This window comes from Halichoerus grypus, chromosome 6 (assembly GCF_964656455.1).
Source record: "Halichoerus grypus chromosome 6, mHalGry1.hap1.1, whole genome shotgun sequence".
Lineage (NCBI taxonomy): Eukaryota > Metazoa > Chordata > Mammalia > Carnivora > Phocidae > Halichoerus > Halichoerus grypus.
In genome coordinates, this window is record NC_135717.1 from 32,432,707 (window position 1) to 32,460,275 (window position 27,569).

A 27,569-nucleotide genomic window follows, 5' to 3' on the forward strand; every position below is an offset into this window, starting at 1 on the left:
TAATCAGCCCTGGGCTTTGCAGACCTCCTTTGGTTCTTTTGGTTTATCAGTTCTGAGTGTGTCCTTGACTGGTGCTAGTTTCAACAATATCTGGTCTTAGCTGCAGTGCCCTTGGTTACTTGCATCATTGCTTGACTTAAGTCACTACTTGACGTGAGTGACTCTATCTTGCTTTCTCTGCTAGGCCCGATGTAGGTTGCCCAGGAGTCTGTCGGGGGGTCAACAGTGTGGTCTTTCATAGCATATTACAATTGATGTATATTTTTTCAGTGAGATTGAATTGTCATGCAAACATTATATGTATGCTTTGTGGTGAGTTTTTGCCTTTGCATTTTTTGTAATATATGTAGAGGCAGTTAGGGTCCCAAGTGATGCCTGGAGGCCTAAAAAGAAGTCAGGGTCAGCTATCAGGGAAAGTCAGAGGCCTGTCCTGGTAGCGCTCCAAAACAAAACCACAAGTAGCCGGATCAAACCAGACAGGTCCAAGGTGGTTGACAAAGGAGGCTGGAAACCCCTAACCAAATATGGAATGCAAAAGCACTAAACTCTGCTTCCAAGAAATCCTCACCCTAAGTAATGAATATCCCACCCCCTACTTAACAACTGTCTGTAAAAGATAGAAACCCAACCCCCAGGGCATATAGCTTTCCCTCCCTTACTCTGGAGCTCGCCTGCTCTCACAACTCAAGAGTATACCTTCCTGCTGTGTCTCTCCTCTGCCTTGTCGTGACTGTCCTTGAATTCTTTCTTTTGACAAGACCAAGAGCCTTTGGTCACGTCTCCCCAGTTTACCTGGCAACACATTTCTAGCATAAATATAGAAATAGTAATAAAAATCCAACTAATAATATTTGAAGCAACCAATGGGGAGTAGGTACAGAATTAGAAAGACAATAGAAGAATCCAAAAAATCCATTACAGATATTTTGATGATTTTGAATTAGTTTGAGTATATATTTGTCTCCTTTATCTAGTTATTTGTGCTTTGTGATCTGTTTGAGCTGATTGGCTAAAATGGTAAATAAATTTTCTGTTACTATCTGTAATGATTTCTCTGGCCAATTAGTTTCTATAGATAGTACATCTTGTAGTGGTTGTATTTCTATCTCCCAAAATATTTGGTCATCAATATCAATATTAGTATAGGGCGCCTGGGTGGCTCAGTTGGTTAAGTGACTGCCTTCGGCTCAGGTCATGATCCTGGAGTCCCTGGATCGAGTCCTGCATCAGGCTCCCTGCTCGGCAGGGAGCCTGCTTCTCCCTCTGACCCTCCCCCCTCTCATGTGCTCTCTCTCTCTCTCTCATTCTGTCTCAAATAAATAAATAAAATCTTTAAAAAAAAATATCAATATTAGTATAATTTTTGTTAGCATCAGGCAATTCGAATTGCAAAGCCAGTATTACACCATATAGTAGTAGCATTATGAGAAAAAGTACTCTTGTTACAAAATGAATCAAGGAGTATTACAGAGATACTTTGTTCTGATTTGAGTGGATATTGTCAAATATTAGGTAATGGTTTAGGGTTATCAACAGTCACCTTAATTGGAGTTGCTGATTTAATTTTTCCACTATCAGAAGGAGAAGAAGACCATCATTTTGGGGGGATTTATAATAATCAGTGGTATCTTCCTGTTGGGTGGTTTGGTCTACTTGTTTTGTAATAATTAAGTTTTCAGAAACCAGATTGTGGTCTTCATCAGTGTCTTCTGAATCTGAAATCATTTCACCTTTTTGAGAAATGTTTGAGCATTATATGTTTCTAAAAGATCTCACCCTGTAAGACGATTTGGCACAAAATTGGCCCACAAAAAGACATGATTTCATCATATTTCATAATTGGAAAATTACTCGTTCTGATTCAAATGCTCGAATTGTCAGATTTGAAACCCCTACCATTTGAACTGAATTTTTACTCCAGGAAGAGGGCAATATGAGGGGAGGTAAGGCTGAGAACAGATAAGGTAGCCCCAGTGTCTGTTAGGGTCCTTCTTGAGATTTCCCCTCCAGTAGTGATGTTGACTTCTCCTAAGGTATTAGTGAGGGGGAAGGGAAATGCCCTCTTGTTTCCCTGGAAGCATACCTATTCTTTTTTATTTTATTATTCTCGATGTCCCATTTAAATGTGTAATAGTCTTGCTTGAAATGCCCAGGTTTTTTTTTTTTTTTTTTACAATAGTAGCAGAGAGGGTCTTCTTAAGCCTTTGATTGGGATTTTGGAAAGGCATCTTAGTGGGACCATTAAGCTTTTGTAATTGTAAATTCGTAACTTTCAGCTGCTTTTCTCTTTTCTTTCTTTTGTAAAGTCTTGTAAAGGCTTAGATGGTTAAGTGTCCAACTCCTAGTTTCCGCTCAGGTTGTGATCTCCAGGTCCTGGGATTGTGGGATCGAGCCCCGTGTAGAGCTCCACGCTCAGTGGGGAGTCTGCTTGGGGTTCTCTCTCTCCCTCTCCCTCTGCCCCTTCCCCCTGTGTGCTCACTCTCTCTCTCCATATTAATCCCTTGAGTTTTGGGGCTTCTTCCTTTGGAAAAGGAGGTGGAAGTAAAGCAGGTACATCAGGATAGAGGAGTTCAGAAAGAAGGGGACATAAAGGGGGCGCCTGGGTGGCTCAGTCGGTTAAGCGTCAACCTTCAGCTCATGTCATGATCTCAGGGGCCTGGGATCGAGTCCCACGTCAGGCTCCCTGCTCAGCTGAGAACCTGCTTCTCCCCCTGCCTGCTGCTCTTTCTGCTTGTGCTCGCTCGCTCTCTGTCAAATAAATAAATAAAATCTTAAAAAAAAAAAAAAAAAAAAAAAGGAAGGGGATATAAAGGAGCAGAGTGGAGTGAAGGTGGGAAAGAGCTACTGGCAGGTGTTTCCAAAGTTTTCTTCAATTTAGTAATGGATTCTGAAAGTTTTAAAATTAGTTTCCTGTAAGGAAGACATCATTGCTATGTTTTAAATACCAATTAAAATAAGCTTCCCATTCCATTTGTTTAATTTTATAGCTGGCTTTGTTTCCATTTGTGCTTTCGAGAAAACTATTTTTGGTAAATCAAATTTTGGCCATTTTGGCCATCTAACACTTAGTTTATCTTTTGTTGAATTTTCCCATTCAGTCAAACACTTGCAAGTAGAAATTCCATATGTGTTATATGTAAAATCTGCTGGGGCTTCTGTGGGTGGCTGTTGTGTGTTTGGGAGATGTTTGGCTTTAGAAGCATGATTCCCTGTCTTCTTTTGGTTTTAGTTTTAGTATAAAGTCTGGACAGTTCTCTTGGGAGACGAGAAAAATGTAGTGGATCCAAGTATGCTGTTTATGGGTGTGAAACACTCTCTTAGGTATCTTGGTTTCTCCCACCGGTAGTCTAAAATCACCATGGGGGCTCTGAGCACCCGATGATGAATCCCTATGTGTGCATCTCTGGATGAGCCAAACTTTACTATGTGAAGAAGATGGAATTCCCTATGGGACTGCTTGTCTTGAGGAATAACCCCAGACCCTTCCACTAGGTTCTCAGTCACCTGAAGACACCTTTTGGCTGGAAGGAGCAAGTGTCCTTTATCTTCGGAGCTGAATAATTCAGTCTCTCATTTTCCGACCAGTCAGCACTGTCCAGTCTTTGAAGTTTTATTGCCAAATCAAAGCCAAATATGAATTAGCCAACCCAAGTTTTACTCCCCCCTAAATTTCCTAGCTAGAAAATCATGCAAACTAAATCAGTCTAAAACAGTACAAACAAAATCAGTCTAAAAACAGCTCAAATAAAAGTCAAGACCATCAAGTTAAAATAAGGATGTTTGGATATCAGGAGAACTTACTGATCTACCCTAAGGTTGCTGAGAAGCTGGAGGGGCACACAGGAACCATGCTGGTACCACGTGCCGGATTTCAGAGGACCTCAGATGGCCTCAGGTGGATTTCTGTGATATCCTGCTGAGTACGCCAAGAAATGTTGACATTAACTGACCAGAAAGAACTCTAATATGAAAAGAAAATACAGAGTTTTATTCGAGCCCAGATAGGATAGCTGCCCACGAAACATGATCTTCAGAGAGAAGAAAGTGCTCCAGAGAATGAACACTTTTTATGGGGCTATATATACTTTTTACAGAAAGAGCCATAAGTCAGTATGTCAGGAGTACATTCTTACAAAAGTTCAAAAAATTATAGATTAACATGTAGGCAGGAATCACCAGTTTTAATGTCATGGGATGCAAGGAGTAGGGGCATTGATCAATATCTGAAGGACAAGATGTTTCCCTTAGGCTACTCATTTGTAAAGCAGATGTACAATGCATGCTTGACCAGCCGTAAGTCAGGCTTTTGTTTTTAACAAAGTTTACGGTCATGCTGACATAGAAAGAAATCTAAATCTAAAATGGCTTCCTTTATATACCAGGGCTTTAGAATGTTTTTTTCCCTCATCAGTTCTACTCCGGTTTCCACTCGGTGACCTGTGTCCCGTCCAGCCTGAGCTTGAATGGGAGATAGGAATCTGCTGTTCTCCCAGGCCTCACTTGTCACAGAATGTATGTCTTGTTGCCCAGACTGGGGCTCTCGTATGTGAAAAGCAGCCATTTCTGTTTGGCATGCCTCCACACACAAGCTCAGCACTTGGTCTGGTGTACCTGAGTGTACAGCCTAATCCACACTTGGAGAGAAGACTCACTGTATTGATTATTTGAGAGAAGGGATGTTGGTCTCCAAGGTGGGACATCAATCTGGACCCACACATGGAGGGAGAAAGTTGGCCACTGGGCAGGGGTCTGCTCCCAGCTGTCCTGGCCCCTTGGCATACTTCATTGAGCCACCCTGCCCAGTGCCTACCAGTGAAAACACCAAGAATGGACCCCGGTCCCAGGGTCTAATGGGTTCTTCAGAGCACCTTGTCTTCTTTCCAGGCCTGCACACTCCCCACTCACAGCTATAGATTCGGTCTTATTGGACTACACTCAGAGCTTTTACCCACCAGCAGAAACACCTCTGACAGTGACCATGAATGGTTTTGACTTCCTGGAATGGAATATGTATCTGAGGACCGTTCTAACTATCTGGACAGATAGTCATCTCCAGGCTGCTTTTAGTGCATCTGATCATCACTCTGAGGCAACCATTCCATCACTCTGAGGTGACCAGTCCAAGTTTTCTAGGATTCCCTCCTGGGATCTGCAAGCATCCTCAGGCCCGGAACTGGTTTTTGTACATGATACTACAACTTCATGTGGGGCTTCATTTCTGGGTTGGTGGGGGTGGGGGGGTGTTAATTAACTGGTGAGATCCCTATGGGAACTCTCACTCACTGGACCAAGTAGCCAGTGAAGTGGCTCAAGTCTTAGGGTCCAAGCAAGCCAGTCTGGATCTGACGACAGAATTGTTTCTTACTGTCTGTTCTTGGCCAGCCAAGGGGTGGACTGGATCCTGACCAAACTGTATTATGTTTAGTTCAACACTGGTAGCAAGGTAGAGCAGTTGGATTCCTATATCTAGAAACAGGTAGAATGGCTGATCAGCAGCCTAGAACCTCTTCTCTTGTCTACTCTGGGATCCCTTGATCTGGTTTTGGGGGGGACTTCAGATGTTAGGATCTTCCTTTTCCTACTTGCCTTTCTAATCATTTTTCAGTGTCTTCTACAGCAAAGCCAGATACTAGCTTCGCAATCCTTATGTGTTCAACAGGTACGGGTACAAGTCCGCTGGTGGAGTGGAATATGACACATAGCAGCTATCCTTTGAAATCAGGTGGACTGAGAGGCAAGGATAAACTTGTCTGGAGACTGCTTCCCTCATAGACTAGCCTCCTAGGGAGGAAGTTGGCTTCCTGTGGAAAGAGTCTGTTTGGGTTACAGAAACTGGTTAAAGCTGAGAGTGAAAAGAATAAACATTCTGGCAGAATGCTGATGTGGTAAAACTGGGCTGAGGTGGTATGTCCTATCAAAGGGCTGTATCCACAAGACTTAAACCATAGCCCAAGGTCACATATCAAGGGGAGCCTAATGCATCCTCAGCCATAGAACTGGTAAGTCCAGAGGCTAGGGTTCATTTCCTGCACTCCTATCTGGCTCTGAGAAGTCAATGAGCACTGGAGGGGAGAAGAGTCACATACCCGCCACTGCCCCAAATCTATGATCTCCCCTAGTAAACACTGTTCCAGGCTGTCCTGGTGCCTGTGTGTTCAGCTACTTACCCCTATTTTCTCAATAATGCCCATATACTCATTTCTCCCCTTCATCCTGAATTCTTGGCATCCCAGGACTAGTGAAGATACCATCTAACCTTTCTTATGAATGAGAGATGATCTGAGATGTTTACCCCAAATAAATTAAGAAGAAAACCAGTGAAAAGAGCGTGTCCACAGAGGAAAAGGACACAGGACCAGCTGGATCATTTGATGACTTAAAAAAAAAAAAGACTTGTTTCATTACTTGCATATTCTACGAGGAAACGAGGGGCAATATATGGTAAAACAAGGACAGCATTACTCCCTCATTTACATGTGATAGGAACAGGAGTACTTTTACAAAGCTTTCTACCAATATTTTTTTGTCCCAATATGTTTAAGAAGGCAGAGATTCAGCCTAAAGAATTTCACAATTATAAAAGTTAAGCTATTATAACTGAACCTTGTTGCTTGCTGCCCAGCACCCATTCCTTCCCATTGGCATCAGTCCACTGGATTTCCTTGATCAAAATTAGCCAGTTTATTAGGTGAGATGGATCCCACCTACAAATTTGGGGGTTGTACCCATCCAGTTTAACACAATCATCAAAAACCATTTCATTTCCCAGGACTTTTGATTATCTTAAGAATATATGTACATGTGACCAGAATTGACCTACAAGAGGCAATTAGCTGCTGGCAAATTCTGGGAAAGAGTTTTCTTCCTTTTTCCCAGAAAATGCAAGAGGCTTCCTTGAATTGGGATGAAGTTTGTAGCCCTGGATCTCCTGGCAGCCATCTTGTGACCACACTGGGAGGCAGATGTAGGGGAGGAAAAACTTCCCTCTACCCTCTTAGGTTCTGTAGCTGGCCCTAAGAATTAAATTCACATAAGGGAGATTAATAAGAGAAAAGCATACACATTTTATGTAATATTTTCATGTATACGTGGGTGTCTTCAAGAGACGAAGACCCCAAGAAGCCATTAGACCCAAAAGTTCACAAGAAGCAGTAAGTTATGGAGATGTAACAAGAGACAAAGGGGCTGGGGCTAGGGGCAGTAAAGTGTGGGACAATGACTAGGAAATGACTAGGGGAAACTAATGGAAGACACAGTGGTGATGTTAGCAGGTTGGTTTGTACAGATCCACATTGGTGTTGACTCCTTGTCTTTGAGGTAGGGATGTTCTCCTCTTCCTGGTGCAGAGAGGGTACCTTTCCCATGCAAAATTTTATGACTTGCTTTTAGGTAGAAGGAGAGGTCAAAGAGCCCTTCCTGCATCTGCTGCTTCTCAAGTGCCTTCAGCTCAAGGCAATCAATATGACAGAGTGGTGAAGGAAAGTAAAATATGCCACCTCCAAATGAGCCACTTTGGCATGTGGATTACTTGAGCTGAAGGCAATCAAGACCTAGCAGACTCAAGAAAAACTTTTACCTCTTTCTTAGCTGCCTACAAGAATTTAGATGGGGGGGGGGGGGGCTGGCCCGGAAAGAGAGCTATTGTCAGAGATAAATTTTTATCCAACTTACCTGATTACCAAACATCTGCTCTTCTTATCTTCCTGTGAATCATTCTCCTCCCTTTTGAAGCCCCGGGCACCTATTGCATTCCTTAGCTCAGGATGGCATATAAGCCTCAACTGCCTGACTGCTTTGGGGTCTCACTTTTTAAAAAGATTTATTTATTTACTTAGAGAGAGAGCACAGGGGGAGGGGCAGAGGGAGAGAGAGAGAATCCCAAACAGACTCCGAAGTGGGGCTTAATCTCAGGACCCTGAGACCACGACCTGAGCCGAAACCAGGAGCCAGACTCTTAACTGACTGTGCCACCTAGATGCCCCTGGGGTCTCATATTTTTAATGGGACTCCTGTGCATACAAAATTAAATTTGTTTTTCTTCTGTTAATCTTCCTTATGTCATTTTATTGTTAGACTATCCAAAGAATCTAGAAGGGTAAAATGAAAAATATTCCATCCCTACAGCTGCATGTTTTGGGGTATCATGTTCTGAACGCCTCTACAGCCTTAGTTTGAAGCCAGTTTTAGAGAAGACAAAGATACTTTAAAAGAGGGGCGCCTGGCTGGCTCAGTCAGAAAAGCGTGTGACTCTTGATTTCAGGGTTGTGAGTTCAAGCCCCGTGTTGGGTATAGAGATTACTAAAAAAATAAATAAATAAACTTAAAAAAAAAAGAAATTATGCAACACAGGTTTCAAAAGAAAATACATATAAATTTTGTAGCATAATGCTATTTGGTGCAAAACTCAACTTAATAAATGATTTTTTTAAAAAAAAGTATAGTTGAAAAAAACCCAGATCATTGGTACCTTTGCTGAGCTACTCTATCCGGTCTCAGCTAAAGTTTGCTCTGTCACTGGGTTTACTAATTTTGTGGGGCAATACATTCTTCTTATTTTTTATTATTATTTTTTAAAGTAAACTCTGCCCCTAACGCGGGGCTCAAACTCATGACCCTGAGATCAAGAATCACATGCTCTACCAACTGAGCCAGGCAGGTATCCCCATTCTGCTTATTTTTAAGGATCTCTGTTGCTTGCCACTCAGAGGATCCTAACACATGCCGCCATTACATTGATGTAATGACAAGAAAACCACTAAAAACAAGCCAAGAAGAAAGCCAGAGAGACAAGGGAATTATGATTCAAATTCAGATGTGTGTGGTTACATCTGTTTACTGTTAGGAGTTGAAAAATGCTGCAAATAGAGTTTCTTAGGGGGAAAGATTTTATATGTTCTGTGTTCAACAGGTTTTAATTTTCACAATGGTACATTTATCCAGGAAGCCAGGATGTGGGAAGTGGCTGGGGATGGAAAGAGGGCAATGTGCTGAGAAGATTAAAATTGTCCAAAAAATTAAAGCACCGTTTTGTTTTTTTTAATTGTATATAATTGACACATAACATTATCTTAATTTCAGGTGTGTAACATAACAATTTGATATTTGTATACATTGTGAAATGACCACCACAATAAGTCTAGATAACATCCAGTCACCTGACATCATTTTTTCTTACAATGAGAACTTCTAACATCTACTTTTTTAGTGATTTTCAAACATGCAATGCAGTGCTATTGATGTAGGAAAGACGTTAGGGTTCGAAGCCGACGGCCAAGAAAGAATTCTTGAGACATCTTTGGTCAAAAAGGTGGTTTTATTAAAGCACAGGGACCGGTGGGCCGAAAGAGCTGCCCTGGGGTCATGAGGAGTGGCCCAGTATATACCTTCAAGTTGGGAGGGGGTTAGGGATAGCCTAAGTCTCTAAGGAATTTTGGAAGCAAGGTTTCCAGGACCTTGAGGGGGCTAGCTATTTTTGGGAAAAGGTCATATATTACCGTCTAATAAAACCTGAGTCATGAGACCCTTAAGATGAATATTGGTGCGTCAAATGCTTGGGGGATGATTGCCAACATGTATCTTGAGGGTTTAGAGATAAAGGAAATTTCTAAAGGAATTTTTATGTGTTAAAGTAGACTTACGGGATCCTGGGGGTCAGGCTAAGATTGCCTTTTGCCCTTAGCAAAGTATTAACATCGAGACAGCTGAGTTCCTAGAGGAATGTCTCTCTGCCTGTTTCAAGGACTTGTCAGTGGGCTGAAGGTAGTAAGGAGATTTAATCATATTTCTTCTGCCTCTGTTTCCCACATCACTGTTAACTGTAGTCACCATGCTGCACGTCACACCCGAGGAGTTATTTACTTTATAACTGGAAGTTTGCATCTTTTGACCCGCTTCACCCATTTCTCAACTTGCCCCCCTTGTCCACCTCTGGCAACCACCAACCTGATGTTCCCTGTATCCCTGTCCTTGGTTTTGGGGGGTTTGTTTTGTGTGCAGGTTCCACATATAAGTGCGATCTTATGAAATTGGTCTTCTCTTTCTTATTTTCCTTAGCATAATGCCCTCAAGGTTCGTCTATGTTATTGCAAATGGCAAGATTTTATCCTTTTTTATGACCGAAAAGCCCTTTTGCTTTTGTTGGTTCCTTTTGTTAGTAAGTCCACTACGATGTAAGTGTACGTGTGGTTTGCAGTGGTTTGCAGTGGTTTACGAGAATGGTTGCCCCAGTTCCTCCCCTTGCTGTGTATATGCACATTTACAACAGTGGCGCGAGCCAAGCTACTCATGCTGTTTGACAAGGTCCAAGTATGGGGGACGATCCTGAAAACAGGAGACTCCACAGCTGGCTCCTGCTATTCTCTTTCATTTTGTTTATGGCAATCTTTATAATTGTGGGAATATTTCTGGGGTTTCATGATAAAGTGACTACTCATCTTAGTTACGCCTATCTAAGCAATCATAATGGAACTGATTCCATGAAGAATTAGTTTCTATAGAACAAAATAACAAGACGGTCACGCTCTGTCTAGCACCTTTCTCTTTGCGTACTATTTTTTAGTTTTAGTGAAAGCCAATAAGCGGAAATCAGTAAAGGTCATGTTAATCATTACAAAGGAAAAATGAAAGAAGGCTATGTCTGTGATCCAAAAAATGATCTAAGATTATCTCAATCAATTGTAAAAAAACACATAATCACATGTTACGAAAGTATGGAAAAACAAAAATATCCTAACATATAAATAAAGTTCCTCCGAGGCTGTCAGGAGGAGATGCTTGCAACCTGATCCTGTGTCTGTGTCTCCTCATTCACCGACACCGTCCTTTCCTACGAGAGACCCACCCTGGCTGGAGCTGGACTCTGGCACAACAGGACCCTTTTTGCATCTAAAGGTGGGGTCTGTTTCTCTTGCCCCCAAATGGGGACTGGCCCATGACTTGCCTTGATCAATAGAATGTGATGGAAGGGATGTTATGTTCACTTTGGAGCCCAGGCCTCAGGAGGTCTTGCGGTCTGCCCTTGCTCTCTTGGAGTGCTACCCTGAGGCTACCGTGTAAGGAAGCCCACGGGGCCTAAGGTGAGGTTATGTTACCAAAGTGGAGTGTTCTTTTCCCACTTCATACTGTTCACCAAGAAACCAAACAGTATTTGATGGCAAGGAGGTAATTTATTCAATGGGCAGAGAATGGAGAAGGGAGTTATGCTTTAAAGGTACCTTCTCTGCAATTCGGTCTCATGGTCAGGGTTTTATGGGGTTAGGGTAATGAAGGATTTGGTAAGTAAGCTGATTTGGGGGGTTTCTAGGGAAAGGGGAGGAGGCTTCTGGGCTTCAGAGCGCCACCTCTTTTCTTCCCTCAAATGGGTGCAATCGGATCTGTCATGGCGCTGGTGGGGGTGTGGTTTTTTTTGTTATTACAGTTAGATAGTAAGGATTGCAAGGTCATCTGGAGGGTTAGCAGCATCAGAACTGGATCAAACTGGTCAAAAATGGAGTCATGGGGGCTTCTTTGGAGCTGTGGTTTCTGGCATCTGGCCTTGGTTTCTGGTGACAAGCAGCACCTGTAAGCAGGGCTAGAAAAGTGGGTTATTGTGGCTTGTTTGGAGCTTGTTAGGGAGTTGCTGGTGACGGAGGCTGGGGGGGAGGAGGACGAAGGTGCCTTGGGTAACAGTAGCACTGACAGCAGACACATGAATGGGGCCATGATGGCCATCTAGCCCAGCTGACCCTCCAGCTGAACGCAGCCACTCGAGTGACCCCGGGTGAGGCCAGCCGAAAGAAATGCTCAGTCATCTCACGGAGTCATGAAAAATCATAACTCATTGTTTCTCGGCCTCTTGGCTAAGATCAAGTGAAAAATCATAACTCATTGCTGTTTTAAGCCACTAAGTTTGGGGGTGTCTTGTTAGACATCGGTAAATACCTGAGTCGGTTCTCCAGATCAGTTCTGCTAAGACAATTTAAAATGCAAAGGCATCATAAAATTTGGGTACCACGTGGGGTTCAAATAATCTGTATTACCCAGTATAATCTATTTTCTCAAACCTCTAGGCTCCAAACCCCAGAGGTGAGACATCAGGGAATGTAGCCATGCCATGAGAGTGTTCATCTGTGTAGATAAAACCAGTTTCCAAAAATACTTGTTGCTTTACTGTGCGGAAAAAACTGAGTGATTTCCACCAAACATGGAGGGTGTGTTTAAGATGGTCTGAGTTGTATAAGGGAGGAAAAAAAAACCTTTTCCCTCTCTCTATCTTAGATTATCCAGCTGGGGCCCTGTGAATTAGACTGACAAAAGACAGATTAATAAGAGAAAAATCTAAAATAACAAACAAAAACCAAGAGAAAAAGCTAACAAGTTTGTTAGCACATGCATGGCACAGACACATGGGAGTACCCATGGATGAATAGTTCAAAGAGGTAGTTAGAATTTGGGGTCTGTAGGCCCAACTGAGTAGGGCAAAGGGAAGGGGGAGAAAGGGCTTTTATGGAAAAGCAAATGACTCTTGGAAGATAAAGGGGCCCTAAAGAGATTAGATGGGAGATGGGATAGTCAGTCTGGGTGTGGTTGAGAGGGTTTTTAGGACAAGGAACTTCTTTTGGAAGCATCTGCTTTTAGGGGCGCCTGGGTGGCTCAGTTGGTTAAGCCACTGCCTTCGGCTCAGGTCATGATCCTGGAGTCCCTGGATCGAGTCCCGCATCGGGCTCCCTGCTCAGGGGGGAGCCTGCTTCTCCCTCTGACCCTCCCCCCTCTCATGCTCTCTCTCTCTATCTCATTCTCTCTCTCAAATAAATAAATAAAATCTTTAAAAAAAAAAAAAAAAAGGAAGCATCTGCTTTTAGGTAGATAAGGGATTTCAGGAAGACAAATGCCTTCAGCTCAATTCTTTTGCCAAAGTGACGTATCTTGGGGTGACATATCCAGATCCCCTTCACTTGAAAAATAGGCAATGAGGAATATATGGATTTTACTTCGGAAGGCCTTGGGGTGATACTTCAAGGAGGTAGTCATCTTCCAAACCACTGACACTGAGGTACAAGGGGAGGATCATGGACTGCTGATTGGCCAAAACTAGCCCTGTGCACTGCAGATCAACAGCCCCCCTCCATGCCTGCTGTAAAGTACCCTGCTGAGCACGGAATGCTGAATCCACGGCTAGCAGGCCTGTCTATGCCCCAGTGTTCCCATTTGTAGAAGGAACAATACTGTCTATCTCAGAGAGTTGTTTGAAGGGTTGACAGAGACTCTCTCCTTGACCAAACCTCAGCCAAGCTCCTCCGGACTCTTGGCAACTAGGCCTCGATTTTGGACTTTGGTGTTCTTCTCATCTTCTAATTTTAGCAAGGAGCCTGTCAAGTAAATCAGTTGACCCAGAATCCCTGCCCTCAATATCTGATCATCCTGGATACCCAACCACATTCCTCATCCCTGCCCTCCCCCAGCTGGCGTCTGACACCCTGGCCTGCCTTCAGCAAGAATCCTGTTAGGTCAGTTTAGCCAGAATGTCCCCTGACCCCTGATGTTTCCTCTTAGAAAATTTCCACCCACCAACCTCCACCCTGCTCCTGAGCTACAAATTCCCACTTCCTTGTCCTTGCAGTCAAGCCAGGTTTTCCACTGAGGCCTTCTCCACCCTGTTGCAATAGTTCCTGAGTAAAATCGGTTTTTGCCACTTTACTGTCCAGCTCTGGGTTTTCTTTGATGGGGCTAAATGGATAAATGTATGAAAAGCACTGAGAATCGTACCTGGCACACAGTAAGCCCTATATGGATTAGTTTTGTTGTTAATTTTGAAGCCTTTTACATCAGTTTCCCAACTGATGGAGTAAGGACACATCCCTGCTCCTGAGGTCCAAGAAGCAGCTGCAGACATGGTTTACAGACCCCTGATCCCCCTCTTCCCTTCTCTCTAAGTTGGTCTTCCCCAGGCATGCAGACCCACCCCACTACCTCCTCCTTTCCTGCCCAAGAGGTGGGATCCTGTTTTCTATCCCAACCCAGGCTCCGAGGGTTTGCCTATCTTTTTCTATAATGATCTCTCTCTTTCCCACAGACACGTGATACCTTTTGGCTCCTTGTTCCTCTTTCAAGGACTTATATTGTTCCACTCCCTTCTACCCAAGGCCAACCACATTTCTTACCCTCAAAGACAGTGTTCATTATCCATTTTCCCTGTGCAGAGCAGCTACCCCTAAATAGAATAAAACTGAATTCTCATGCAGCTTTAAGGAAAGGGACTTGAGAGAAGTGGGGACTGAGAAGGCATATAACTAGGGACCCCTTCTAATAAGTTTTTGAAGTCTGGAGTCATGTGGAAAGCCAAGGACTTTATAACAATTCTATATTACTCTATGAGTTTTCATGGCTGACAGGGTCACAGATTTCTCTCCCCTCCCCAGAGTGCCCTCCTCCCCCCACCCCAACCTGAGTCTGACTACAGGTATTTCTCTGTGGAAAAAATCAGAATTAATAAAAATCTATAGCTATGACCTCCTCCATAACCAGTTCTGGAGAATGTGAAAAGACCTTATAAACAGACAAAAAACTTGCTTGCACATAGGAATTCAATAGTGGCCATTTCAAAAGCAAAATCTATAGAAAGATATTAAAATTGAAGGACACACCACCGCTAGCAACAACAAAAATACGTGTTTAGAGTGATTTTTCAATGGTAAAGGACAGGAATACAAGCTAGACTGGCTGAAGCAGTAAGTACAGAATTTTTGATTCACGTAATTGAAAAGCCTACAGGCACTGTGTTCGGGCACAGCTCAAATCATGCGATCAGATAACCCTTTCTCCTTCATCTCTCCTTTCTCCATTAATTTCTCTGCTGGCTTCACCTTTATCACTCATTTTATTCAACAAATATCTGTTGAGTTCAGATGTGGCTGCCACTGGGGATAGACAGCATCCCCATTCACATGGGAATCATGCTTTATTAGGAGAGAAGGACAATAAATTAGTGAACGGACACATACATAATATAATTTGGGGTAATTATGATGAAAACAAATGGAAAACTGAGATTTGAAAGGGGCAAGGGCTGGGGGAAGACTTATAGTATCTAGGGTGGCAGGGAAGGCCTTTCTGTAAAGGCAAGATTTCCTGCACTGGAGTGCGTAGTAGAAGTCAGCCATGCAGGGATCTGAGGGGAGAGCATTCCAAGCAGAAGGAACAGCTGTGCAGGGGTAGACAAAACCTTCCAATGATGAGAAACTGGTTCAAGGGAGACTGGCACAAAGTAAAAATTAGTGAGAGAGCCAGGGGCCAGGTTATGGAGTTAGGCTAATCCGGGGAGACAGCATTTATGGGTTTGGTAACCAGGGGTGTGACTTATGTAGATGATGATTTATCATGTTGAAGATTGGGTTTATTGCTGCATGAAGAACAGAATGGAGCTGGGTGGGAATAGAAGGCCTTCTTGATTGTATCAGCAAAAGATGGCTGATTCCCACCATGCTTAGCTTGTCTTGGCATTGGCTGACCTCACCAAATCATGGTGCAGTTGTCCATCCTACAAAGGGAGATGATCGTCATAGCAACAAAGAAAATACAGTCCATCATCTTACTCCGCCAATAGACAACAAAATGTATGTCATATTACACAGTTTTCTGCTCACGGAGTGTGTCTTTTCATGTTTATTGACTTGGTAAAATATGGCCATTTTTCAAAATGTCAGAGGCCATTATCTCAAATGTTCAGGGTCCTAGGAAAGCTCCTTATTCTTGTGAGCAGTATGTGAAGTCATCTTCTAATTATAGCCTTTCTGAATGCCTTGTCTTTTCCTTTAAATAAAGTGTCTAGCCATATGTTCAATGAGTAGTATTCTAAGTTTTATATCTTGCCTCATTTTCTTTGGAATCTGTCAGTGTCAGAGCTTTTTACAGTGTTACTGTAAAAATGTACTGAACCTTGGTTGAGAAAATTGGCTTTTCGAAGATGAAGTGATTTTTAAAGAAGTTGTGTGGGAGTCTGTGTCCTGTTTGCAAAAATAGTGAAATCAGGCCTTTCAACTAATTCCCTACTTGGAACTGAGCTAGCTTTTTCAGTATTTTGTTGACTGTTTTGCCTGAATTTAAACTTTGTTTGCAGTTCAAAATCATCTCATGCTTTTAAGAAGTAAGGTCATGGGATATTTTACCCAGAGACAGCCGGAGTTAAAGAAAAGTAGAGGCTCAGTGAAACAGGTTGAATGTATATGAGAACGGAAACTGACATAATTTCCTGTCCTTGAATTAAACCATACTAGGACCAGGAATACTCTGCCATGCTTATATTAAATAATACAGAGACCAGACATAAAACATTCAGTTGTTGATTCCAGGAAACACTTGCTCTTGGAAGATAAGACTGTGAACCAGAGAAAATAGGTTGCTCATCAGGATTTGCTTTAAATCTTTTGAATCACTGGGTCTACCTACCCAGAGCAGTTCCGTCATAAACTGTGTCCAATCCTTGATGGTTCCCTACCTCATGAAACCCGCATGAAAATCACCCAACCCTGGGCCCTAAAATCCTATGAATGCCCTTTGCTAATGAAGGGTATAAGAATATGCCATCCCAAAATATGCCACTTTGGTGTTAGGATTATTTTGCACTCAAGTCAATTAAGAATCAACAAATGGGGGCACCTGGCTGACTCAGTCAGTAGAGTGTGCGACTCTTGATCTGGGGATTGTGAGTTTGAGCCCCACGAGAGATTACTTAAAAAAAAAAAAAAAAAAAAGAATCAACAAATGCAGGAAAGGTTCCCACCCTCTCCTAAGCTGACTGAGAGCTGGGCATGAGTGTTTCTTTAAGGAAGGTACCCTTCAGTACCCAGTACCAGGGAGAGTAAAGCAATCCTTATCTTTATAGATGGGAAGTCTACAGCAAGACGAATTTGTAGGAACAGATCCTACTAAAATAACTCTTTTCTGCATTAGTTCTCTCCATATATTTCCTAGTCCTTTCCCCATATTTTATTGTCCCTTGGAGCCCAAACCCTCTTTCCTTTGTTAAAAGGGTATACAAGCTCCTGAGTCTAACAGCTTTTTTTGAGTTTTCACTTCTTTCTGTGAACTCCCATGCATGCAAATATTGATAAAATGTGTGATTTTTCCCCTGTTAAGCTGTGTTTTGCTAGTTTAATTCACAGGCCCCATATAAAAAACTTAAGAGGGTAGGAGTGCCTGGGTGGCTCAGTCGGTTGAGTGTCTGCCTTCTGCTTGGGTCATGCTCCCGAGGTCCTGGGATCGAGCCCTGCATTGGGCCCCCTACTCAGCATAGAGCCTGTTTCTACCTTTCCCACTCCCTGCTTGTGCTCTCTTGCTTTCTGTCAAATAAATAAATAAAATCTTAAAAAAAAAAAAAACTTAAGAGGATAGAGAAAAAGTTTTTCCTCCCTGATACTAATTTCTCCATTTTGGGATACTACCAAGACCCTGTCAAGATGATGTTCTTCCTTACTGTAGTGGACACAATAAACTTAGCTTTGCTTGATCAACAGGTTTTATCTTAGATCCTTGGAGAGTTGATGGCCAACCTTTATATACTGTGTGTATACAGTGTGAAAATGCAGTAAAACCCCCTCCAAATGATATGATTACATAAAATGTGTGTGTGGGGGGTGGGGGGGTGGTTGTGAGGATAATGAAATTCCCTTTTGCGTGATCAGTCTTTTAACTCAGTTGTGATCCATCTACACTTATAAATATGATCAAGCATGCTCAAAGTTTACTCTATATAAAAAACATTATGTGAAAGAAAACATGATGTGGCTTGATTGCACAACCATAATTCTTTATCTCATTCTCTAGCTCCGCCTTACAACAAAACTTTGCTGCTCTTCCCATCAAGAGACAGAGTACTGCCCCTGGCCCTACAAAGATTTATTTATTTATTTGAGAGAGAGAGAGTGAGAGCATGAGTGGGGGGGGACAGAGGGGGAGAGAGAGAGAGAGAGAGAGAAGCAGATTCCCTGCTGAGCAGGGAGCCCAATGTGGGGCTCAGTCTCACGACCCTGAGATCATGACCTGAGCTGAAATCAAGAGTCGGATGCTTAACTGACTGAGCCACCCAGGATCCCCATATCCCTGGTGCTTCAGTGTGGGCTGGCCTGATGACTTGCTTTGGCCAATGGAATGCAGCAGATTTGAGAGTGTGCCAGTTTTGGACCAAGGTCTCAAGAGAGCCTTTTAGCTATTACTCTTTCTCTTGGAACCCCGACTGTCATGTGAACAAGCCCAAGTTAGCTTGCTAGAGAAGGAGGCCATGTTGGGAAATGAGTCAAGGCATCTCAGCCTGTTGCCAACCCACCTCCCATCATGTGAGAGCCCAGCCTAGATCAGCAGAGCCACCTTCCTAATGCACACCTAACATGGATGTATGTGTGAGCCCAGCTGAGATGAGCAGAACCACCCAGCTGACCTATATAGACTCTAATGCCTATTATTTTAAGTCATTGAGTTTTGGGGCAGTTTGTTATGCAGCAATTGCTAACCAATACATAGAGCATGGTGGGGACTATTTATTGCCTAAAAACATCTATTTCCCTCTCTTCTTCCCAACTAACAGAATATAATTTTGTTCAGATTCCCTGGCCTCAAAGAAGGTAGGCAGTAGCCAGTCACATCATCCCACATTGCTGGCTACACATAGGATTGGGCACATGAGCCATCCTGGCTCCTCCTCCTGGGACCATCCCCCTGGCCACTGTGATGAGTCGAAATGAGTGAGTGAATCAAGATATGTGTCTTACTTCATTCAGGTTGCTATAATGGAATACCAAAGACTGGGTGGCTTGAAAACAAAGTATTTCTCATCCTTCTGGAGGCTGGGAAGTCCAAGATTAAGACGCTGGCATATTAGGTCTGGTGAGAGCCTGCTTCCTCATTCATAAATGGTTGTGTCTTCACTTGGCAGAAGAGAGAAGGGAGCCCCCTGTGGTTCTGTGATAAGGGCACTAATCTCATTTACAAGGTCTCCACCCTTATGACTCAATCATTTCCCAAATGCCCTGCCTCCTAATACCATCTGTTAGGGTTGGATCTCAACATATGAATTTTGTGGGGACATAAACATTCAGTCCATAACATATGCCAATCAGAATTCTTCCCTAGGGTGTTGTATGTAGAGGCTAGAAATGAGAAAAATATGACTGAGATGCAGGCCAGGTCAGATTGATCTGTTTTAGAATAAAGCATGAGAAATGAATTTTACATCTGAATATTTTGGAGAAAATTCATAACTGTGTCATAAATTTACCACGACAGTGAACTTAAATGTCCCCTCTTTCAACATACAAAGTGCACAACAAGTTAATATTGAGCCTTTAGACTTCAGGGAAGAGAAATGCTGTAGGAAAAGATGATACATAATTATTTTTATGACTCCCACTGCAATTTTCATTTTCGCCTGGATATAACAGTTGAAGCAATGGATGTTTATAATGGGTAGGAGAATCAGGTCAAATGAACTCATCTCCAAGGAGATTTAAAATCTTTTTGAAACCCTCCTTGATATAGACTGCATTTTTATGCATTTTCTTTGAACTTTATCATTCTGGGCTCTGTTTGCAAACTTGTCTTGCATCCATATTTTAGACTAAAGCTCCATCTTCTGGAGAAGAACTGACATGTAACAACTGTTCTGCGCAGGGACTAACAGACTCCATTTAGAAGTTCCCAAGACGGTCTCTCTTAGTCACTGGAACGATTTCTCATTGGCAGCTCATTTTTCCCGGTTTAGAAACAGTGTCATCTCAGCAGGGCAGTGAAACTACATGTAAGCTATTGATCACTTCCCTTTTGCAAAGAGAGATTCATAGCACAATTTCATCTTTATATTTATGGTTTCTGCAGGAGGAGACCAATTGGAATAATTTCCCTTCCTTTGGCATGTTCTTTGATTCCTCATATTGTTGAATAGGGACTGGCTATTATTTTCTTACTCTCTAGAGAAATCAGTTTCTCTGCAGCTTTTACTATATTTTATTCATGTGGTCTGTTCTGAAGTTCCTTCTCGGATGTAAATATTTTAAGAAATATTTTACATTGATATCATACTTTGGAGAGATTTAAAAAAATGGTCATTTTAAAAAAATAAACAATATTTTAAGAATAGTTTTAGCTTTAAAGAAAGATTGTGAAGATAGTACAGTCAGTTCCCATATACCCTGTGTGGTTTCTGTCTCTCAGTCAGATGGGGATCCCCAAATGTGGGGTGACAATGGGGTGGAAGCCATGGTGTGGGCAGTGAAAGGACTCACCTGAGGCAGATCGAAGGAGAGAGAAGTTTACTGAATACACTGCAGGGGAGTGGGGGGGGGGCAGGAGTGCAGAAGGGAGGCTGTCTGTAAGGAGGCACTGTTTTTAAAGGGGGAAGATGAGGAGGTATGGCGATATATGGAATCCTCCCTGTTTTGGTAACTGTGCTTGGTTGTAAGTAGCCCACTGGTCAGCTAGGGCTTCTGGATATTTTGAGGTGGGTGCCTGATGAGCCTGTCTGTATTTAGCCAGGTGGTTGCTGTGGACCATTGCTCAAGCCTGTTGTCTAAAAGCAGCCTCTATACCCTGCACTCAGTTTTCCCCATCATTATCTTGTATTAGTGCAACACATTTGTTTCAGTTAATGAATCAGTATTGATGCATCATTATTAATTAGAGTCCATACTTTATGCAGATTTCCTTAGTTTTTGCCTAGTGTCCCTTTTCTGTTCCAGGACCCATCCAAGATACCACGTTATATTTAGTTTTCACATCTCTTTAGACTCCTCTGGGCAGTGACAGTTTCTCAGACTCTTTGTTTTTGGTGACAGTTTTGAGAAGTACTGGTCAGGTATTTTGTGGAATGTCTCTCCATTGGGATTTGTCTCATGCTTTTCTCATGATTAGACACGGGTTATGGGTTCTTGGGGGAAAGACCATAGAGGTAAAGCCTCATTTTTTTTCTTTAAGATTTTATTTTTAAGTAATCTCCACCTCCAACATGGGGCTTGAACTTACAACCCTGAGATCAAGAGTCCTATGCTCTACTGACTGAGCCCACCAGGTGCCCCAGTGCCATTTTTTATTCCATTTTGACTCATCACTGTTGATGCTGACCCTGTTTGTCAGGTTTTTCACTGTAAAGTTACTCTTGCAACTTTAAAGTCACTGTAAAGTCTCTCTGCGACCTTGGGTGTCTTTCTTTCCTTTCCTTTCTTTTTTTTTTTTTTTTTTTTTTTTTTTTGAGGAAGGAGAAGCATAGCATTCTGACCACTGTCTGTCTTCAGTGGGTGCCGTACAGCTGGGCTGCTCCTGGCCCTGGTGGAGCGAAGCAGTGGGTATGGTGGGATCCATTTGATTCTATTTTATACAGCCATGGGGAAAGGATGACCTGGGAAGATAATGTGAAAGAGGGAGGGTGCCTGGGTGCCTCAGTTGGTGAAGCGTGTGCCTTCGGCTCACGTCATGATCCCCGGGTCCTGGGATCAAGTCCCGCATCAGGCTCCCTGCTCAGCAGGGAGTCTGCTTCTCCCTCTGCACCTCCCCCCTGCCTATTCTCTCTCTCTCTCTCTCTCTCTCTCTCTCGCGTGTGCGTGTGTGTGCGCACATGCGTGCAAAAAGTAAATAAATAAAATCTTAAAAAAGAAAAAGGGAATCAGGAAGCCAGGGCTGGGATCTGTCTCTGGGGTTGGAAATTCTTTTGTCTCAGTGGCCAATATGCTAAAAGGTTTTTTGGGTAGCTTTGAGGATGAGATGAAATCAGTACTCCAGAGTCAAGAAATCTGAGTTCTGTTCTAAAGAGTTAGGGTACCTTGGCCAAGACAGTAGGTAGCCTTCTCTGGATTTCTGTGAAAAGGATACTGAAAAATATTCATTAAATCCTCCACTAAATAACTTCACAGAGCTCATGTCACTGAAAGAACTAAGCAACTATGAGGTAGACGTTATACTACTAATAAAAGAACAACCATAATGGCAGGATTAATAAAACCAGCAATTGTGTATTGATTCTAACTATGTGCCAAGTGGTGGGCATTCAAAGTAACTAGACTCATCCTATGGGCATTCAGAATCTAGGGGGAAGAGAAACAAATAGCCCATGGTGTGGAAGAATACAAAATATATTTGGTTTTTGTCCCTGCTTGCTGACACAGAGCTTCTAAAGCCCTTGGAATTTCCTGAATGACAGGGATGTCTTCTTATTGATAAGGAGCTCTTCACCATCATACCTGAGTTTATGCTAATGAGGGGACTTAGGATGGGGTCCCTAGATAGCCTCAGGATGGGGCTGGTTGCCAGAAAGAGCAAGCAGTTAGAAGATGGGAACTTTCAACCCCACCCACCAAACTCTGGGGAGGGGAGGCAGAGCTGAGAGTGAGCTCTATAAAATCTCTTGAAGAATGAGGTTGAGGAAGCTTCTGGGTTGGTGAACACTTCCAGGTGCCAGGAAGGTGACACACCCAGAGAAGGCATGGAAGCTCTGTGCACCCCTCTCCCACACCTGGCCCTATGCATCTCTTCCATTTGGTTGTTCCTGAGTTGTATCCTTTATAATAAACTAGTAAACATAAGTAAGGTATTTTCCTGAGTTCTGAGAGCCCATCTATCAAATTATCAAATCTGAGGAGGGAGTCATGGGAACCTCTGACTGATAGCTAGTGGGTCTGAAGTACAGGTAGCCTAGGGCTCGTGACTAACATCTGAAATGGGGGTAGTCTTGTGGAGCCCTTTGAACTCGTGGGATCTGGAGTTAGCGTCAGAATTGGGTTGAGTTGCTGGACACTCAGTTGGTGTCAGAGTTGGTGTCAGGAAGAATCTCGAACAAGTGCAGTGGGGGTAAAGAGTTGTGAAGTTGTCAGTCCAGGAGGCCAGGAGAGCTCAGGGGAGTTGAAACTTGAAAGGCAAGTAATGAGTTATTCCACTCAGGAATGTGGAGGAAGGGTATTGCGGGGAAAGGAAGCAGTGTAGACAACACTTGTAGACAACACAGTTACTATTAATAATAATTTCAACATAACAACAGCAGCTCCATTTATCACTTACTGTGTGCCAGGTGATGACATTAATGATTTATAGGCATTTTCTAACTAGTCCTCAAAGGAACTCTTTGAAGTTTATTATCTTTGTTACCTGGGTTTTTCAGATGCAAAAAGCCTCAAAAAGGTTAATACGTTAGATAGCAAGTGAGTGGCACTACTGTTACTTGAAACCATAATGGAAAAGACAGTAGCTTGGGAGTCAGATACACCTGGGTTTGTTTCCTGGTTCTTCAAGCCTCTTGGAAACTTCTGAGCCTCAGTTTTCTGATTTATAAGATGGGGAAATAATAACGCTCATCTCCTGAAGTGAAGATTAAATAGGATAAAGCAATCTATGTGATGCCTAAAAATAAAATGAATGCATGGCAGAGATAATATTTGTAAAATGATGGTGTTGCTTGTATCAGTCAGCAATTGCCGAGTAACAGCTTCAGAGTCTCAGTGGCATACAACAGTAAGCATTTATTTCTCAGGCATCTGCAGGTCTGGCTGGGGGTTGGGGAGCTTGATTGGGTGGTTCTGCTTCAGGCTGTGGAGCTGGTCTAGGTGGACCTGGCTTCTTGCTAACACTTTTAGGTCTGCTTCACGTGTGTGCATTCTGGGGCCCAGGCCAAGTGGCAAAAGCTACCCATGAGAAGCACTCGTAGGTGATGGCGTAACTGTGCCAGTGCCTTTCAGGCCTTTTCTGAGGTGTTTTCTCAGTACCACCAAGCCATTCTCCAATTCTCAGCACACCTTGATGGGATGTCCAACAATTTAACTCAATTCTGACACTATCTGCCTGGAGATAGCATTAAATCCCGCAGGTTCAGGATTTGTGGGGAACAAGAATTTCCTGTCCCCTTCTAGGTCCTTCTAGCTGGACTAAGAATCAAAGTGACATGAGATAGAATAACAGGAGAAAATAAAATATAATAGCTTACATGTGGAGAATCCACAGACATGGAGATTCCAAAGACAGGCAAAATGAGGTATATATGTCATCCTGAACTAAAGAGAGGGGGTTGAGGTCTGGGATTTCAGTGGGAAGGAATGCAGTTTCCAAGGCAGTAAGAAGAGATCTTTGCTCTGCCATACAGATGGATCACTCAGATAAAATTATCTCTGTTAATAACTTTTATTCTGGGAAAGACCCCCAATTTAGATTCTTCTATGTAGTTAAGTGAGGGGCAAAAATTTCTCTTGAGTCCTTAGGGTCTTGATTGCCTTCAGCTCAAAACAGTCTGCATGCCAAAGTGGCCCATCTTGGCGTGACCTGCTCTTGGCCCCTACAGTTTCAGTTCTACAAGGAACCCACCCCCCCATCCCATGCCCCCACAAACACCAGTCACATGTCTGAATTGTTACTTATGCTGACTGGCTAGTCTGACTTACCAGCTGTAAATCAGAGGTTCCCATTAACTCCTCTTTGGGTTCAGTTAGTTTGCCAAAGCAGCTCATAGAACTCAGGAAAAGAATTTACTTACTAGAGTACCAGGTTATCATAAAAGGACATAACTGAGGAATAACCAGATGGAAGAGGTGCATAGGGCAAGGTATGTGGGAGGGGTGCAGCTTCCATGCCTTCTATGGGCGTGTCACATCTCCACATGTTCACCAGTTCAGAAGCTCTGCAAACCCCATATTTCAAGGATTTTTATGGAGGCTTACTTTTGTAGGCATGATTGATTAAATCATTGACCATTGGTGATTGGTTCAACCTCCCCCTCCTTGGAGGTTAAGGGTGTTGGGGGTGAAAGTTCTAACTTTATGATCTGGTTGATCCCTCTGGCAACCAGCCCCCATCTTTTTGGCTTTCTGAAAGTCACCTTATTAACATAAACTCAGGTGTGGTTGAAGGGGCTTGTTATGAATAAAAAAAGAAAGCTTTATTTCTTTTATCACTTAGGAAATTCTAAGGGTTTTAGGGGCTCTGTGCCAGAAATGGGGACAAAGACCCAAATACATATTTCTTATTATTAATCACAGTTTTGTATCTTTATTTACATCCATCATATTTGCTGACATCTCATTGTCCAAAGCAAGTCATATGGCCAAGTCTAGCATCAATGGAGTTGGGAAATATACTCCATCAGTGGAAATGGTGGAGCAGGAGAGAATATATATATTTTTAATTACAAAGCTGCTTTTTTATTTGAAACCAGCTGTATACTTTGCTCTCATAATCCATCCACCCATTTCTTTCTTTTTCTAAAGTTTTAATTTTAATTCCAGGTAGTTAACATACAGTGTTATGTTAGTTTCAGGTGTACAATATAGTGATTAACACTTTCAAAAATCACCCTGTGCTCATCACAACTAGTGTGCTCCTTAATCCCCATCACCTGTTTCACCCATCCCCCCAACCCCTTCCCCTCTGGTAACCATCAGTTCTCTATAGTTAAGAGTCTTTTATTGATTTGTCTCTCTCTCTCTCTCTCTCTTTCTCATCCCTTTGCTCATTGATTTTGTTTCTTAAATTCCACATATGAGGGAAATCATGTGGTATTTGTCTTTCTCTGACTGACTTATTTCACTTAGCATTAGATCCATCCATGTTGTTGCAAATGGCAAGATTTCATTCTTTTTCATGGCTGAATAATATGCCACTGTGTGTGTGTATGTATTTTATATATATGTGTGTGTGTGTGTATATAATCTATCTATCTATCACACCTTCTTTATCCATTCATTTATTGATGGACAATTGGGCTGCTTCCATATCTTGGCTATTGTAAATAATGCTACTATAAGCATAGGGGTGCATGTATCCCTTTGAATGAGTGTTCTTGTATTCCTTGGGTGAATACTTAGTAGTGCAATTGTTGGATTGTATGGTAGTTCTATTTTTAACTTTTTGAGGAACCTCTGTATCATCTTCCACAGTGGCTGCACCAGCTTGCATTCCCACCAACAGTACAAGAGGGTTGCTTTTTCTCCACATCCTCACCAACACCTGTTGTTTCTTGTGTTGTTGATTTCAACAATGCTATGTGTTTTTGCTGACTTTTTTTATTATGTTAATCATCATACATTACATCATTAGTTTTTGATGTAGTGTTCCATGACTCATTGTTTGCGTATAACACCCAGTGCTCCATGCAGTAGGTGCCCTCTTTAATACCCATCACCAGGCTAACCCATCCCCCCACCCTCCTCCCCTCTAGAACCCTCAGTTTGTTTCTCAGAGACCATAGCCTCTCATGGTTTAACTCCCCCTCTGATTTCCCCCCCTTCATTCTTCCCTTCCTGCTATCTTTTTTTTTTTTTTTTAACATATAATGTATTATTTGTTTCAGAGGTACAGGTCTGTGATTCAACAGTCTTACACAATTCACAGTGCTCACCATAGCACATACCCTCCCCAGTGTCTATCACCCAGCCACCCCATCCGTCACAACCCCCCACCACTCCAGCAACCCTCAGTTTGTTTCCTGAGATTAAGAATTCCTCATATCAGTGAGGTCATATGATACATGTCTTTCTCTGATTGACTTATTTCGCTCAGCATAACACTCTCCGTTTCCATCCATGTCATTGCAAATGGCAAGATTTCATTCCTTTTGATGGCTGCATAATATTCCATTGTATATATATACCACACCTTCTTTATCCATTCATCTGTCGATGGACATCTTGGCTCTTTCCATAGTTTGGCTATTGTGGACATTGCTGCTATAAACATTGGGGTGCACGTACCCCTTCGGATCCCTACATTTGTATCTTTGGGGTAAATACCCAGTAGTGCAATTGCTGGATCTTATGGTAGCTCTATTTTCAACTTTTTGAGGAACCTCCATACTGTTTTCCAGAGTGGCTGCACCAGCTTGCATTCCCACCAACAGTGTAGGAGGGTTCCCCTTTCTCCGCATCCCCGCCAACATCCGTCATTTCCTGAGTTGTTACTTTTAGCCATTCTGACTGGTGTGAGGTGGTATCTCATTGAGGTTTTGACTTGGATTTCCCTGATGCCGAGTGATGTTGAGCACTTTTTCATGTGTCCGTTGGCCATTTGGATGTCTTCTTTGGAAAAATGTCTGTTCATGTCTTCTGCCCATTTCTTGATTGGATCATTTGTTCTTTGGGTGTTGAGTTTAAGAAGTTCTTTATAGATTTTGGATACTAGCCCTTTATCTGATATGTCATTTGCAAATATCTTCTCCATTCTGTCGGTTGTCTTTTGGTTTTGTTGACTGTTTCTTTTGCTGTGCAAAAGCTTCTTATCTTGATGAAGTCCCAATAGTTCATTTTTGCCCTTGCTTCCCTTGCCTTTGGCGATGTTTCTAGGAAGAAGTTGCTGTGGCTGAGGTCAAAGAGGTTGCTGCCTGTGTTCTCCTTTAGGATTTTGATGGACTCCTGTCTCACATTGAGGTCTTTCAACCACTTTGAATCTATTTTTGTGTGTGGTGTAAGGAAATGGTCCAGTTTCATTCTTCTGCATGTGGCTGTCCAATTTTCCCAACACCATTTGTTGAAGAGACAGTCTTTTTTCCATTGGACATTCTTTCCTGCTTTGTCGAAGATTAGTTGACCATAGAGTTGAGGGTCCATTTCTGGGCTCTCTATTCTGTTCCATTGATCTAT